This window comes from Lonchura striata, chromosome 6 (genome assembly GCF_046129695.1).
Source record: "Lonchura striata isolate bLonStr1 chromosome 6, bLonStr1.mat, whole genome shotgun sequence".
Lineage (NCBI taxonomy): Eukaryota > Metazoa > Chordata > Aves > Passeriformes > Estrildidae > Lonchura > Lonchura striata.
In genome coordinates this window covers 20,782,274-20,800,731 of record NC_134608.1, presented here as the reverse complement: position 1 = coordinate 20,800,731, position 18,458 = coordinate 20,782,274, and the positions used below count along the sequence as shown (strand labels likewise).

General features: G+C 37.6%; 1 protein-coding gene across 12 annotated transcripts in view; it reads left to right on the top strand.

Annotated features, from left to right (window-relative positions):
- Nucleotides 1-18,458, top strand: part of NRXN3 (neurexin 3) — a 963,379-nt gene that overhangs the window by 927,829 nt on the left and 17,092 nt on the right. The gene's annotated exons all lie outside the window — the stretch shown is intronic.

The following is an 18,458-nucleotide window of genomic DNA, read 5'->3' as shown; positions in this document are numbered from 1 at the left end:
TGTACATTGTGGAGTGAAAAGATCCAGATTATCTTGCTTGTATTTTCTAGTGTGTGGCTTCAGATTTTTTTTAAACTTATTGTTGGTTTGTTTGTTTGTTTGTTTTTTTTTAATTGGACTCATTTGAAATTACTTCATCCTATTCTGTGGACAGGTCACTGCCTTCTGCCTTGCCTGATCCCTTTTACAGCAGACTGAAAATTAAATAACCTAACCCAGCACAGTCTTCTTTTTGTTGCTCTGATAATGTGTAGCTTTTAAAGCTCTTGAGTTTCTGCCAAATTTGGCTTTCCATCACCCTCAGTGCCATGATCTAGTAATGTAAAGGTTACTGAACTCACTACTGCAGCTGTGAGATATGATACGCATCACTGTGAACCTGCTGTGCAATAGCCAAGACAAGGGCAGCAGAGAATATTTCTCTGCAGATCAGAAGTTTTCAGATTTCATATGGGTCAGAATCAAATCCCAATATCTAGAGATATTACTTAGGTCTCAGTCCTTGGAATCAGAGGCAGTACTCTACATAGAGTCTTTTTGAAGCCTTTGGTTTTGGCGTACTCAGAGGCTGAAAATCATGTCCTCGTTGAGACTAAATATCATGTAAGGACCATTTGCAAGGTCTTATTGCCACTTAACTCTGATATCAGACAGTTGAATCCAAGACCTGAATCTCATGTGCATATAATCTGCATCTGAACACTCACATCTCTTTCAAAAAAGAGAGTGTGAAGGTGATTGCCTAAGTTTGCTCTCCAGGATTCTCTAAGCTGGCTTGAAATGCTCACTGTAGCAGGCTGGCTAAGCCTTTGTGCCCCCTTCCAAAAGTTATTTCTTTTGGAATTTTGGTAGAAAAACTTCATTTAATGAACAGGAGCTGTCACTGGACTTGTTCTGACTGAGGTAGCTTACAGATATCACCTGTAGAAAAGTATGTATACAAAAGGATTTATTCTAAGTGGCAGCAATGACAGCTGTGGATCCAAACCCCACCCGTATTTTATGTTATGCAAAAAAAACCCCAAAAGAAACCAAAACATTGCAGGTTCAGGGACAGAAATTGCCCCGTATTCATCTTATTACAGACAAGCCTAGATACCCTTAGATCTCTAGATCTCCCAGAAGGCTTAATCTAAATGATACGGGGGAAAAAAGCATTTTCTTCAAGAGAAGATCCTCTTTTATGTCTATTAAAATGTTGCTTGTCCAGTGTGTGGCCAAAAAACATCTTTTTTCTGTGCCAAAACAGATGCTTTTCTCTGGTATGAATACAGGACTGTCTTCTGGCCTGCTCCAAGGAGATCAGAGGCTCAAATATTCAAGTTCCTCAAAACTCAAGCCAAGGTCCTGAGTCTGTGCTTTTAAACACAGCTCTGTGGTGTTTTTTTGGTCACTCATCTGCTCTCAGATAATGTAAGATTTGTAAGGAAAACATCTTTTCTAACAAGGAATTACTAGGAAGCACTGTGAAGAAAGAAAGCATTTATCTCTTTTCAGTGAAATGAGGAACACCCTTACAATCTGATTTTACTGAGACTTCAAAGCCTTGACAATGATCATTATGCTTTCCTGACAGCTGTTGCTGTCTCCTCACACCATTGCCCTCATTCCTGTAAGGATGTCCATTAGTGGAGCTCTGGCATCAGGCAGACTGGATGCTGGTGGCCAGGCAGCTGGTTGGGATCATAGCCCAGGCTGCTCCTTGGACTACTCAAAACAGTGAGACCCAAACACTCACCAATTAGCCTGAAGTCCAGAATACAGCTTCTTGAAATGGTCTGTAAGGCTTAATCCTTGTTCCCTAGCTTGACACATGCTGTGTTTCTTCCCTGGTGCACTTGCCAGTTTTCCTTTCCTATCAGCCCTTTAATTTCCAATGTGATTTCCCTTCCCCCCACCCAGGGAAATTTACCCTGTGTTTCCCAAAAGGCTTCATATATGTTAAGGTTATCATTGTCTAATCAGACTGGTAAGCCTTTCTGATGGGGGACTGGACACAGCAGTAGATGTGCCAAAATCTACAGTTCTTTGCATTGGAAATTTTTTATACTTGCACACACGAGGCACATATCCAACAGATATGCCCCCTGTATCTATAATTTACTGGCCTATAGCCATCCACCTGCAGCTTGCCTGGGTCAGAGATTTATTTGCAGAAAACAAGCATAATCTGTCTTCCAAAACAGCTGGCACAGTACAAAAACCAATATGTTGGAAGTGAAGACTTTCCTGAAGAAACTAAAAGAAGTGTTGATTTGGCTGTTGTCCTCATAACTGCATCAGTGTAGCAGCTAGGGAATTTTCATTGTTCTCCTAACAGGAACACCCCCCACAATCCAGTGTTCAGTTACCCCCAGTCTTTCCCTCTGACAAGCAGGAATACTTGTCATTTCTCATGTTGTAAGAAACGGCCTTTAGAGTTGTGTGCCTGCCTCCAAGTACTCAGAGAAATGGACTTCCCATCTCATAAGCTGGATACCATATGGACCAAAGGACGGGGGTTCATCCACAACACTTCCCAGGGTGTAATGGCAGCATTTGTTTGATGGAATTTCCTAGCTACAATCTTACAGCCAAAACAAAATCAAATGAGCAAGTTTTACAGTCATGCAGATGACTTACAGGAAGTTTTGTTCTCTTTTTATTTTTGTGTTTTGTTTTGTTTTGTTTTGCATTAGGAATACTGAGATTGGTTTTCAGCGTATTGGTCATTCCATCTATGTAAGGTCCAAAGGCCCCACCCATGAGGCTATTTTATCTATATATGCACTATATATACAGTGTGCATATATATCTATATGCTAAAGTAATAAATGACCAATATCAGCAGTAGTCCCTATCATCCAATCACATGTTTACACAGAAATTCATGCCTTCATCTAACCCTGGCATCCGCTGGTGTGGACAGATGCATGATCTTGTTATTTGAACAAAGCACGTTAATTTCTTTTCTGTTAGATTTATTTCCTTCTTCCTTTTATTTATTTTTTTTTAATTTTAATTGATAATTTCATCTACCAATTAGCCTTGGGGTAGGGTGGGGCAGGGAGAACAAAAAAATTATACAGGTATATCGATCGATATATACACACATACTCTGTGTATATATAGATAGATATATACATTGTATATATTTGAAGAACATTTTCTGTCGTTTCACCTCATCTTGTGCCGCATGAATTTTTGGTGATTGATATTTTAGTTTCTTTTATATTTCTTTTTTTTGTTTTTGGCTCGTAATCGTGCCACACTGCTATTTTAAATTTTTTTAATCATCGCTGTACTTCTCAATTTATATTTTTGGAGTTCTTACAACAAAATAATGGTTTATTCATCTCAAGAATGAAATATAGATCTGCAAACCAATAAAGGCAACAAAATCTTTTCTTGCCATCCTCAAGAAATTCACATTTTTGGATGTCCCAAGAAAGTTGTGTGCAAAAGAATGAAGAGTATTACCCCTCCTTTATTTTTATTTTCCTACTTTTTTAAACTCCTGCAAAGTCTCTATCCTGTTTTTTCCCTTTTCCTTTTTTTTTTTTTTCAATTGAGTTCAGAGAAAAAAAAACACCCAGAAGGAAAAAACCCTCCCCTTTACCCTGCATATTCCCAGGAAAAACTCTTCCAATGTAAAGAGCCCTAGAAACTGCAGATGGCATAAAAAGAATTTTATTGCAATGCAGAGTGTCTGTTGTATCTTTTATTTCTGGGTCAGTGCAAGATCATTTTTCTGGCATGCTGTAGTTTAGCTGATGTAACTAACCATGGCCTTCATTAACCAGTGCATGGGCTGTGATGACACCATCGTATGTTCCATCGGAGCTATGCATTCAGGCTAACCGAGCAAGTCTGTAGTGTATGATCTGGGGGGGATATTGATTTGATTTTAATTTTTATTTATATTATAATTTCTTATTTTTGTAAGAGTTATGCCAGTACCCTTGGCTGCTTCTTGCAGCCTCGGAGTTATAGATCTACATTTTTAATGGGGTTTCTTTGCTTTTTTTTATTTCTCAGTAGTGATTTTGCGTCTTGTTTGTGTCCATCTGTCTTGTCACTGTGTCTTGGAGTCCATTGGTCCAGTGTTGTTATGTGATTCTGTTCTCTGTTCGTAAGCTGGTGTTTAGCTCTTCGGCGCTCTGTCATCCCTCATCCCCTTCCCTTCCCCTCTTCCCTTCCTCACCTACCCGAGGGAGGTCCACAAAGAGGCACCAAGCTTTGAATGATGTTCTGAGTGTCTCCCTGAGGCTTCAGGATGGATGTTTCAAGATGTCCGCAGAGCTTCCTAAAACCAAGTTTGCAGCTGTTCTGTTTTCAGTAGTTTTTGAACTCTGTTATCATTTCACTTCTAGAAGTGGTTTGCTGGCAAAATGCTAAAGTGACTTCTTTTACAGCTTCTTAAGGGATTTGTGCCTACATGCTGATGTGTTAGAGTAAGAATTCCTGCTATCTCTGCTTTAGGCACCAGACAATAGGATGTACCTAGGAAGTTTTATAAAAGCCAGTCTTGGAAAAGGAATCTGCATGTGCAGATGAAAGGATATCTTTGTGACTGTATTTTTAAAATCCACAGTTCATAGTTTGTTTGTAGTTAGCAGACAAAAGTCTAGGATGTACCTAGAATTTCTACGAGTAGTGTGTCTTCATTCTGTGGGGTCAGTCTTCTGTCTGTTACTGTGTGATCTCTTCTTACTGACACTGGTGAAAACTGGCTTGATGTTTACTTGTATAATTTGAACACAATTCTGGAATTGCATCTGGGGTCTCTTCTGCCATATGCATCATAAATGTGCAATAATGTGTAAAGCAAAGGAAAACAAGCTGAGTTTTCAAGCGTCTGCTTAGACTAGAAATATGGTTTAGAAAAAATATACCTTGGCTTGTCCAGTGGTTCGTTTCCTGGTATCTTAATTTAGTTCTTTGTGAATGTGCTAGCCACATTAATGGCACAGGAAGCTTCAGTGCATTAGCATACATCAGCATCAGTGGCATCAGTGGATCAGTTCAAGATAGTGGAGGAAAAGGCAGACAGTTTTCATGCAGCTAATGTTCACATCGTCACAAAAAGCATACTTACACATACCTTTAGCCTAGCTAAAATTCCAGCTTTTTTGTAGGAATTCATTTGTTCTGATGAGAAGACACTGAAATCTGTGAACTGTTCTCACAGGCCATGATATAATACCTTTTTAGGGTAAGAGCTACTAGAAGAGGGAAGTGATAGGATATGCTCAGGTTTCCAACATGGAATTATTTAGTTATTTCATTTAACTTACCCAAGATATGCTCCAGAGAGCATATCCAGAGAGCATGCTTTTGTCTCCAGAGAGATAAAAAAATCACTTTTCTTTCACCAGTGGAAACAAATTATTTATGTTCAGTTTAGTTTTCTTAATTCTTATGTAATCTGAGAAAAATTACTGACTGTAATTATTACAAGAGAAAAGGAATCAATATTTAAAGCTGGCTTGGTTTAGATTTTAGATCTCATGTGTTTTTCATAACCAGCAATTCCTACTGAATCTAAAGCTTTTTCTTGGCAATTGCTTAAGTAAAGCAACTGCCTATAAAATTATATTGTAATCAACAAGCTTGTAGTTTTGTATAATACTGCCCTCTGGCAGAGAGATCAGGACAGTCCTGTTACAATGCAAACAGCAAAAGAAACTGATTTTTTAGAACAAGTGGCAGGCTATTGGAGCAGAACAATTGGAGTTTTAGCCCCCTGCATCATGAAGTTCAGGGTAACCTTCAGACTGGAGTAATGTGATGATCAAGTGTCCAGGCATCAGGACAGTAACCTCCAGGCTGTGATAAAGCTTCTGTTTCCTACTGAATGGTGACTTTTGTTTGCCTTATGTAGCCTCTGCTATGCCTGTGACCAGCCTTCTGCAAGGGCAAGGGCCTCAAGTGCAGGAGATGCTGTGAGAGGTCAAATTTTGCTCTGTTTTATCCTGGTAACATTATATATGGATATCTGGCACTAGAAATAATTTTTTTTTTTTTTTTTTTTTTTTTTTTTTGTCTCAGGGCAGACTTCTGGTTTCAGCTTTTGTGACACTTGTCACTGAGCAAGGGGAAAAAGCTGAGAATTCAGTTGTTTAAGCCAAGAATAAAAAGCCTGAACTTGGAACAGTTCTACTGTTGATTCCTTCTGTGACAATGTGTGTATATTGTTAATTTGCCTACCTATAAGGCAGGGTAAATGAAATACTTCTAGCTAAATGAGGTAAAGATGAAAGGAAAGGAGATATAATTACTGTTTTAATGGACTTTGATATTCAGGTGCAAATTGCTGTTCAACACCCCAAAATGGTTCTGAACTGCTACATACCACAAATGTGCAAATAAACTGTGTTATTGTTAAGGTTTTAGTACTATATGCTATCTTCACTTGCTATGAGATGTGATATTATCACATATTTTTATAAAGTAGGTACAACTCCTAATCTACTAATGCAGAGAGAATAAAGAGAGGGATACAAAAGTCAAGTATTTTAATCTCAGGGATCATTGGTGTGACATTATTTTCATTAAATATCACTTTTCCCTCTAGAATGAACACATGCATTGGAATGAACCATGTTCAGACTACATAAATTAATGTCACAAGTGGACAGCAATACACAGATCTTAAATATCAGAACTTCCATTGCTTGGACTTGCATGCTCGTAGAATTTTCCTTTGAAAATGTAATAGTTTCTCCAGCCTGACTTAGGTGGTGTAAGTTTCCCTGGTTTTGCATTTAAGATCAGGAAAGATCAGAATCAGCCCCACAGTCTGGCTACCTTGCCCTTGCTGCCTTCCAGTGTTTTTTTAAAGCATGTTCTCTAAACTCAAAGCCATGTGCACTGTCACATTCTAGCAATCCCTCTAGTGCTGTGCCCATGTTATCAAGTTGACACATGTCTAAAATACTAAGATATGATATTTTCAACCTGCTGCAACTTGCTTTTTGTCCCTGTTAGCTTTGATTTTCAGCTTCATAAAATATATGGTAAAGAAAATAAAAATAGCCAATGACACATTCAGTGGAAGAGAAGAGCTAGCACATGACTAAGAAACAGATTTTTCATCAAAAGCAAATGTTTGTTTATTAGAACCTGAAATGTCTATAGCAACTGATTAGTTACCTTTAAACAAGAAGAAAGTATCTGATTTCTGAAAGATAAGTAATATCTGTTAGAGAGAAATCATGTTGAGCATTTACAGATACTAGGGACAGAGATCAGCTTTTGCTTCTAAAGATTTTTCTTCTAAATTTCTTTTGGTCATCATGCCTAGACCTAAGAGTGCCTTATGTACTGTAAGTTCAAAGGTACTGCTGTTCACATGAACTATAACACCTAGAATAATACCTCAGGAGAGCAGGAAATCCTATTCTATTTTCCACCCAAGTAGATAATGAGAAACCAAAGTTTGTAATAACTTCAAACGGGTTATTGCTTTGTCTTAATTCTGCCTCTCTGTTTCAGTTCCAGTTTTTTATTTACAAGTTGTAGAAATCAATGCTTTCTCCCAAATGTAAGAAGGGGATCCCAGTTCCTAGGGGACATCAAGTGTAGTATTTCCTTAATACTACTTAGCTTAAATGCTCTGTGAGGAGCAGAAGACAAAGCCCATACCAGTTTGGAAATGAGGTATAGGAGCAAAAAACAAAACAAAAATAAATTAGACTGGCTTGATTTGAAATCTCAGATGCCTACTTATTTGAGAACCCATTAGTTCTTTGCCTTAACAAATTCATTATTAAAACTTTGCAAAAGACCCACCACCATGGACTTTCTTTTTCTACTTTTGTTGAGTCTCAAAAAAACTAAAGTTCTTTGGTCCCATGGAGTGGTGTAATAAGGATCATCAGCTCCTCTTTTTACATTCAAGAGCAACTAAAACTATTTTACAAAGTTTGTAAAAATCTTAAAACAAAGTCTCAAAATTAGCCACTTTGGAGCAACAAGAAAATTTTATCTCCACTGGTTTCACTCCACCTCAGTGTCAGAACAATAAATGTCAGACAAAAGAGAAGAAATGCTTTGCGTTTCTGCTTTCTCTTTGAGGGAGAGCAGAAGTGCAAAACAATTTTAGCAATTTTGAGCTTTTACATTTTTTTAATATATGTCCATAATTCAGGATTTTTCCCTAATACTGAAAACAGTATGACTGATTCTGACTAGTTTTAACAACTACTGATTTCACTGCTGAAATCTGGGGAGTTCCTAAATTTTGCATTTGACCATTGAAAAGAGCAAAAATAGTCCTGTAAATAGTTCCAATTATTTTCTAATGTATTAAAATAAAATTATTTTATTATTTTCTTCTGACCTCCCTCCACATCTACTATGGAGTGCCTGGAGACTTGTATTTCCCCTAGAATCCATGGTTCTCCTGTATGCTAATTTTTTCAGTGCTAAGACAGGGATGATAAATACACTGCAAAACGTGCACACATGCTCACTCTCTCTCTGTACATGCGTGTATATTTATACATCTGTTAATGCCATGTTTATATTCTGGCTAAAAGAAGTATTTTAGGGAACTGAAATAGTAGAATAAACTTGTTGAGGAGCTTTATAAGCAAATGTGGAACCAATGCATTGAATCTTGCCTTATCCTCTTTCTCATGCGCCTGTCATGTTCTGCTAGTTCAGGTCTTTGGCTTCTGTATAACTCAGAAAGCTGCTAGTACATCCCATCATTTTGGGGGAGGTGGTTTGTGAGTGAGGGCAAGTGTGACTGAGGTTTGAGATCTGGGAACAGTCTGAAACAGAGAATCCCTGTCATGCATCTGAGCTCACAGCAGGGAGGTGTCTTCAGTGAGGTTCTGAATCATTTACCTCTGTCAGGATTCTGGGGACTCTCAGAGACCTGTGGAGAGGATTAAAAAGGTTTGACAGCTGGAGAGGAAGTCAGTGAAGTGGGAGTATGTATGTATCTGAAATAAAATAAAGTGCTCTTTTGTTCAGTAAACTGGCCATACTACCTGATCTGCCCTTATTCCCATGGTTGATGGGTGGCATTCCCTAGAACATTGTGGATCATATGCAGTCCACTGGTGGAAAGCCCCTCCTTGGCACTGGTGCTGTTCTTACACAGATCAGAGGTTTTGCCACCACACACCCAAAAATGTCCTCTGCCCCTTTGGTGTGGGGGTGCAAACCTCAGCAAAGCCTCAGCAAACACCAGCTGCTTTTGTAAATGGCCAGTTGTTTGGGTCTTTAAACATTTCAGTCTCTCACGCCCTTTTTCACATGCTTAAAAATGCCAAATAAGCCCCAAAGGAATTCACAGACTGAAAAGTAGTTGAATATATTCACACCTTAGTTCTTTTTTAGTAAAAAACTGAAGATTTAGGGCTGTCAAAATATTGTAGGGACTCCATCTAGTCTCTTCTGAGCTGTCTGTGTCGTATCCAAAACAAGAAAAGGTTCTTTGACCCCTAAAATTCTGGGTTTGATTACTTTATTTGCATTTTGAAATTGGTGCTTTAAAACAAGTAAAAATTGCATTCTAACAAAATCTCTAATTATGAAACAAAGTAAACTTAAGTTTTGAAGTATTTTATGGGGACTTCTTTTGTCCCCCCACTTAATTTTTCTTCTTTTATGATTTCTGAAAATATGACTACTAAACTTCACCTGTAAATAACTTTGGAGCTTCTTGTAGTTGTTTTCCAATTTCTTTTCTCCCCCATTAGGTTCCCCAGAACATTAAAACATGCTTTCCTGCATAGGAAACATCTGTCACTAACTCTGTAGGAATTATGTTAGAAGACTAAGCCCTTTGATTACATTTATCAAAGGAGCTGAGCCAGTACATTTCAAAATTTTCAGTTGTTTTGTTCACAGCTTTTCATTGTATTTTGAATAGCAATGGTAAAGTCCACCCCTGAAGCTGAGTGATCTTTCCCACATATGCTGTTTTCCAAATCCATCACTTTTCCCTTGGAAAGAAAAAGCAAACAAAAATGATTTTCAGAGAAAGGAAAAAAGTCTCTTTCGCTGATATAATATTTTTAGAAACAGATGGAAAAACAAACTGCAGATGTTGTGCCTGCAGCACCTCTATTCTAATAACGGGATTGTTGAAAGATGAAAACAGCCATTTGTGTGTCTAACTCTTTCTGTTATAGTTCTTCCTCCATGCAAGAAGAGCAGGGAATCCTGGTACAGCAGTTTTCCCCCTATTTTCCCTCCTCTGAAAAGGATTTACACAGTTCTCTGCTGAAAAATGGGTATTCTGGTAGTGCTGTCTACAGCAAACACAAAGACATGAGATAGTATAGAAAAAACTATTCCAAATCATCTATATGTCATTTATTATTGAACCAGTAGATTTTTTTATTGTCCTGGTGATTTTTTCTCCTTTGCCTCTGAAATGACCTTTCCTTCCTGATGACAAGCTGCAAGTTTTCTGTTGGCCTGTCTCATAGGTGGCAAGTGTCCAAACACAAGCTGCCAATTCAGATAGTTTAAGAAACTCTCAAGACATGCCAGGCTTGGCATGCCTCATGTAAGAACACTATATTCACATGAAATGTTTAAAGTATCCCGAGGAACTGGAACAATTTTGTTTCTTTTTCCCAACCAAATCTGCTTACATTTCATTAAAGCTAATTAATTAGGAGTCTAAGCAGCAAGTCAGATCAAAGCCATTTGGACTATTGGAAGAGCAAACATTTTGTGAAGGCTCAGATTTTTGATGAACTTCAGAATATCAATTGCTATTCATACCTATGGCTTTTGCCTTAAAATCCCTATACAAACAGTATTGGTTTTGTATTTTATTGGCATTTAATCTCTGATGCCAGCTACACATTCAAGATGCTTATTTTTAAATAAATTTTAGTAGTTATATCCTGGGGGTGGCTGCATATGTGAGTGTCCAGTAGCCCCAACAACATTTTATAGCTGTATTGCCATAATTTTTCTAGCAGCTAAGGGGAGTTTTGTGGCTATTAGAGCAGTTGAGCATTTGCTTCTAGGATCTAAATTTCAGATTTATACACTGACAAGAGATAGTTAATCCTTTTATAGACTGAACCCTTAAAGTCTATCTGAATGGCAGAACTTGAAATAAGACCTTGGAGTCTTAATTCTTCTTTCACTTTCCAACCTTAGTTTATCTCTCCTCTACTTTTAAACAAAAGTTGTGTTTTGATCCTTCAGATTTCTTAAATTTTTAAACAGATACACAAACCAGGAGGTCATTTTTCTGTGGATCTAGCCATGTTAGGGTAATGACAGCTTTTACTCTGTGTGCAATTTTCTAATTCAAGGGAGATTTCAGCAAGTACAAACCAAGATGACGAAGCTGTCTACAGTGAAGGCAAAGATTTTAGACATCAACTTAGAGCAATGATTGTTGTTCCTTGTTGAACAGCAGTTCTTTATCAGTTTTCTGTTTTGTATTGTATTGTGCTGCTCTGTTCTGGTAATGAAATGCACAGAACTGTACACATAATTTCAGGGGTAGTGCTGACAAAGCCGAGTAGAGAGGCACTGTTATCTCTCTGCTCCATTACAGTGACGCCTCTGCTTACACAGCGCCTGAGTTCTGAATGTAGCTGGGAAGCTTAATAAGCATAGGGAGCTGGTGCAGGGGAAGGAGATTCTTTGCAAGAAAGGATTAAGGGATGGCAAATGCAGTTTCCTTTTATAAAATCCAATAAATTCGAGCTTTATGTCTCTGACTGGAGCACTGGGAAAGGTGCTGGAAATAGAAAGCAAAGAAAAAGAAAAAATATATATATGGGTTACATAAAGTAAATATACATGAAAACCTGTTAGTATTGTTCTGTTGTGTAATATTATTACAGATTTCAGATAGTTCTAGCAAATATCTTAGATTTGAAAACAGAGTGCTTGTAATATCCTGTCCCCAGGAGGTAGACTGCATGTCATATTTTAGGTTTCTCAGATTCCACTGTAAGAAATGATCCACGTACTGTACCTCTCATTTACTGCTAATGTAAGTTAGCAATAATGCATATAAGCATTATCACTGTAAAACTGCTGCAAGTGAGTAGCAAATCATGCTCTTAAGTTTCAAAAGTAGGATTGTTTGCCAGAACTGAACATTAGATCAGAAAGAGTGGATTGGGTAATTCATAGCATGTATAGAAAAAAACCCCAATTGTATGTACAAGGAATTCCTGGGAGAATGCATTTGGTAATAGGCTTAAATTACCAAAATCAGAACTTTTTCTGCTGCATTCCTCTCTTGTTTTATAACTCTCTTCCAAAGCTTTTGTCTACAGCATTTGTGAACGGGATATTGATTTTTCTTTTAGGAAAGGTAGGAGTCAGCACTTGGATTTCTATAGCAGTTTGGAATTTGGATTCAAATTAAATAATTTCATAGTTAAAAAATGCAAAAAAAAATTGTGTACATTCCTGTATATATGCATATGCATGCATATTTGTTAATTACATTAGCCACATGGCAGGAAAAACTGGCAGCCTAATGAGATGTTGAGTGACTTGGGATTAGTGAAAGTAGAAAGTATTTAGCATTTTATAGTATTAGGGCTTTTGTACAGTTATGTGTGGAAAAAATCACTATATAGAGTTAGTTAGACCTTAAATCACAGACTGGAAAAAAAAGTCCATATAATTTAACAGGGAGGAGAGACTTCAGCTGCGGCATTTCAAAGCTCAGCTGTCAAATACAACAGCTTGTTTTCATAAGGTGGCGTATCATCTACATTTTTTACTGTATTTCATTACAATGCTATACTTTATTCTACACTGTTTGACTACATAAGGAATGCCTGTTGGTTTTCTGAGATCAGGCAGCTTCTGACTTTCACTTACTTCTTTGAGCCCAGCTGGTGCATCTATATTCTACACATTAATATTCTTGAAGGGATGAAGGCAGCAGGCATAAACCTTCCTTTTGCTTTTTTCTGTCTTTAAAGTAAGCCATTGCTTACTTTACTTCCATTTTTATTTCCACACTTGATAGTGTTATGGATCTTCTTGATCTTATCTAACAGAGCACACAGCTCTATATGCCAGGTAAGGTGTTTGACCAGAAATGCACTCCTACTACCTCAGTGGCATTGTTTATCTCAGATTTGAAATGTGTTCTGCACATTTCTTTTCAGATCTTTAGTAAGAGTGATGAATGCTATTGTCTGCTTTTCATAAATATAATCAGAGATGTTCATAGGATACTTCCTTAGGTCTCTCACTAACAAGCTTTAATTGAGAGTGGCATGAAGCAATGCAGGGAGAAAATTATTTGTAGGACATGCAACAGTTGCAGAGGTGGAAGGAGGATAAACTACTGCTGAGTTTAAAAGAATTGAATTAATAAAGGAGAGGAAATGTTTCTAAATAAAATTGGTTCTTTCATTATGAAAAACCATATTTGTTTAAGCAAAAGGAATCATTTCACCCACAGCTATACCTCAATGCCATAGATGAACAAACAGAAAGTGTTTCCTCCTCTTCACTGATCTGTGTGTTTGGATTCAGAGACCAATCCACTGACTTTTAAGGTTTTGTATCCTGATGGTCCCTGTAAATTCCATGCAGTGCTGGAGTTAGGGAATAGGTTCCAATCTGTCCCTCACTTTCCCTGTGGAATTATGTTCAATTTTAGAGTTCAGTCAGTCATATTTCTTTAAGATCACTGAAGGCAATAGGGTAGCTACAAGATTGCCAAGTACATACCTTAATCTACAGTCTTTCCTGTTGAGTGGTAATGGTAGGAGACCTGAACTCATCTCTCAGATTCCTAACTTGGGTTGGCAGCAAACTGGAATGAAGAATATCTTTAGAATTGGACATAGATATATTATCAGGTTGGAAAATCATCCAATGAGACATAATAAGCAGGAAACACCATGGTAGAGTTTTGAAGTGAAATGTATTTTTTTTAAGGGAAAGGTGAAGCTGAGGAAAGGGCAAAAGTGAAGGTTTTTTTCCAGTTAACTCCATGTTATGCGTCCCCACCTATGAAGACAGAGCACATACAGCTCTGTCATGTCATCTTATCTCAAAGCTTTGTGCTCCTGTGCTGAATTCTGCTCTTTGTAGTTGTATGTTTGAATTGCCACTTGCTTCCCTTTCTCAGTATTTTTCAGCTGAGGTTACCACTAGTAAATTAACAGACAATGAAATAAGAAATAATAAGGAATTGTGATGGAGCTATAAGGCAACAATAGCAATTTATAATTTGGCTTCTGGCATGCTCCCATTTTGATGAATAATTCAATGCCTTGGAAGGTTGGGAAAATAAGCCATTTTGCATTAAACACTTAAATTTACCATGAAAGACTAGCAAGAATTGTTTAGGCACTGGAAAAAAACAGGCAAATCTTCCAGTTCTCCTTCAGTAAAATGTTGGTCTATGTGCCTGTTCTCATTTAATATCCTTTACAGAAGGCAAGCAACAGGCTCAAGTGTCTATAATGAGCCTTTTGAAGGTGAAACATTTCTTCTAACTTCAAAACAGTGCTGTTCATAAATACCCTAATAAGGCAGTAAATCACAGGGCAATAAGGATAAAATTTGAACACCTTTTTGTTTCATTCACAAAGTTCAAAGCTGTAAGTTTGCCAATAGCAGAATTGCTCAAATAAAGTGTTTGTTCTATTAACATAATGTTTCCAGCTCTATCTCTTTTTTCGTTGTGCTTAAGACCATCAATTAGACTAAGAATATGAATAGAAATAATGAATTCATCAGAAAAATAATTCTGCATGAGAAAATTTTGTGGCTCATACAGATAAAGGAAATTAGAGTCTATGAGAAAGTAATAGACTTTCCTATTAAAATCTAACCATACAATGTCCTACTTCATAGCAGAGGAAAGCCTAATATGATAAGATTTTCTTAGCTTCTTTTAATTAACTTTCCATCCTATTAGACTTGATCTGCAGTCAACTTTCATTTCACAGGTATTCATGATTTTTATGCTTCTGAGAATTACTAAACCATGAAGCTCAGACATGATGGTTAATAGCTATGCAGTCATTTTTCAGTTGATTTTCTAACAATGACCCTGAAATTTAAATGTAAATACTTCAATTCCTTACTGTAATACAGTAAGGAATAATACGGAAAACATATTCAAATATATGACTATATATCCCTTTAAATAATGATTCCACAGCAATCTGACCTGCTCTGGTCTATGAATATTAACTGTTGGTTTAAAAAAAATAAATACACACCACACCCCCAGATACCCCCCATCCCCCTTCTCCATTTTGAAAGGTAGTGCTTCAACTTCTCTAACAAAGTGAACAAACTTTTGGGATAGTGGGATATACACTATCTTATCATAGTTTGAAGGTTAGGGAGAAAGAATGCCAAGGCCTCCCAACTTACAAATGAGGTAAGTAGAATTAATCAATAGCAAAAAGCAGTCACCCTGAATTTTTGTTTTAAAAGTCTGCATGGACCTGAAGAATTCTGCTGAGGAGATGCTCAGCTTTATTCATGGACCTATTGTCTTTACTTGTGATTCTGAAATAGATACAATTATCATGGTATAGAATCACAGAATTGTTTGGGTTGGGAGGGACCTCAAATATCTAGTTCCAACCTCTGTGTGGGCAACCACGCTTTCCCCTAAATCAGGTTGCTCAGGGCTCCATCCAACCTGAACATTTCCAGGGATAGGGTTTCTTTGAGAAGTCTGCTACAGTGCCTCATCACCATCACAATAATGAACTTCTTCCCAATATCTAATTTAAATATACCTTGTCTCATTTTGAAGCTGTTGTCCTATCACTACATACTTTTATAAAAGTCCCTCTCCAGCGTCCTTGTAGGCCCCCTTTAGGTACTGGAAAAAGGTGCTGTAAGGTGTCCCTGGAGCCTTCTCTTCTCCAGGCTGAGCAGCCCCAGCTCATTCAGCCTGTCTTCGTAGGAAACAAGCTCCAGCCCTCAGCCCCATGACCATGACCTCTGGACTTGCTTCAACATGTCCTTCTTATGTTGGGGGCCCCAGATACTAACATCATCAATACTAAAGTAAGTTAACTTTTGGAATGAAATCTGTTTCTTTTCTAATCCAATCTGTTATGAAAACAGAGCAAATAACCTTCGCAGCCACTTTCTTGCTGTAAAGCAACCTCTGATAAACAGCTTAAAGCGTTGGCTTCTAAATCACAGTATAATTTATTCCAGTCATTCATGATGTTGAAAAAGAGGATTCAAACTTGCCTGCAGCAGCCTTCCATTGCTGTAATCCTGAACTTCCAAAAGAAAATTTGCAAAAATAGCATCCCCTCTTTCTGCTTTTGCACTTCATGTCTAGTATTAAACTTCCCTGAAAAAACAAACAAACAAGAAGTCCTGCCAAAAATCCATTCCCAAATGCCTGAGTCACAGCACCATCCTCTCTTGTCTTTTCTAAATGATAGACAGAACTAGCTCACATGTTGAAAGCTCCTATAGAAAGGATTCCCCCTGCAGTGCTTCAGAGCTAGATAGCTCCTATGTTAGTTAGCTCTATTGTGTGTCTGATGCAGTTACAAGTGCTGCCTAGTAGGAGAACTGACGTCAAAGTATGGATTAATAGGCATTTGTCATTCTGTTTCTAAACACCTCTGCTTGGGATCCCAAGGGGATTCTAGTGCTTTTAAACATTGTTAAAATCCAAAGGAAAGAGCATCTCACATTGTCTGAAGTGGTGTGAGAGAACAACACCTAACATACTGCTCAAAAGCTTGGCACTCTCATTTTTCCTTTTTGGAGGAAGAATTGGGGTTCTCTTTATTTATGTTTACAGATTATCAGGGTTTCTACCTAGGGTTTTCTACCACTTCCCAGTAGTAATATTGTAGAATCTGTCAGCAGTCTACTTGGTAGTAAACTTCTTATCAGTAACAGTCTCTTATGTAACATTTTTCCTTTACAGGTTACTGGGGATTAAAGCCTTAATGTATCCAACATCAGCTCATTTTACTGAAGGAGAACTTGCTCTTGCCTTTTAGGATGGCTGTGGGGCAGTCCTTGTATTAATTCTGAGGACTATTTTGCCTTGGTTTTGTCTGAAGAGGATATTGAAGTCCCATAGTCCTAGGACTCAGTTCTGGACTTCCAAAGGCTTCTTGTAACATGAGGAAAATAACATTATCAGCAGGCCTGTACTACTTCCATCATTTGGAAAATGAGCTTATTAATCCCTGATTTTGTGCAGTCTTTTAACATGTGCTTGAATAGGTCATTTCAATTATTAACTCTTACACCCCAATTACTCTGGGAGGGAACTTAAAATTGCTCAAACTCAGTAGAATAAAGCATGCCTTATATGGATCCAAATCATACCCTGTGATTACTAAAATAAAAAAGTTTAGTTATGAAGGCACAGGTAAATTAATCTTGCTCAAAGGCTACTGGAATAAGCCTCTTCCCAACCATCACACTGTAAATTCTCTTCACTCTACATTTTACAAAGAACTGATGTTCACAATGCTGAAAAGACATGGTTAGTTATTTCTTCTCAGTGATTGCAGTATTTAGCTTGATATAATTAACAAGGAAATTGTGTATTGTTATTAGTGGGAATTCATGACCATGTTTGTATAGTCCAGCTTACATTTTAACACTCCTGTTCTTTTCTAGAGCTTGTCCAACACTTTCTTTGGTACTGTGTGTACACTGTTAAAGGTCTCTGGTTGTACTGATTCCCATGTATCCTTGAGAATAAGGTGTAACTGCATCAGTAGAGACTTCTAATATGGAATGCTTTAGGTCTTGAATGTCTTCCAGAGACATAAGTAATGCATGGAATGTTCATGGATTATTTAACCATCAAAGGGGACAACACTTTTCTTTGTGTGGTTTTTCTTTGCTTTATTTTGTTTACAACTCCAAGATAAAAAGCACAATATCTATCTCTGGACAAAAGCTGAAAATGCAGGTTCTTCCTAGCACTGAGTTTTGTCTGTAACAGGAACAGGAAATACTAAAAGAAGAGGGGTTATTGAGGGCAGAACTGGTATCACTACTTTTCCTTCAGAAAATAAGTTTAAGTTCATTGCAAGAGAAACCTTTTACCAGTGATTCTAATATGCTTTGGATTCTCCTCTCACAAAGCAGGGGAGGAAGTTCCATCCACTGAGTTACTTGCAGTTGGATTAGCTGCAGACTTTGAAAATGTAATGTGCTTGTGCTGTTTTAGGGATTAATTTGATTACTTTGTAGGAACTTTCAACAGAAATGGCAAATGTAGCCTAGTATGCAAGTGATTAAAAATATTGCACTGAAAAAGGGTTCTGCCTACTTCTGAAGTACACAACCTCCTTTCAGGTAGTTGTAGAGAGTGATAAGCTCTCATCTTAACCTCCTTTTCTCCAGATTTAACAATCTCAGCTGCCTCAGCCACTCCTTATAGGACTTTCCAGCCCCTTCAGCGGCTTTGTTGCTGTTCTCAGGACATGTACCAGCACATCAGTGCCTTTCTTGCAGCAAGGGGCCCAAAACTGAGCACAGAACTT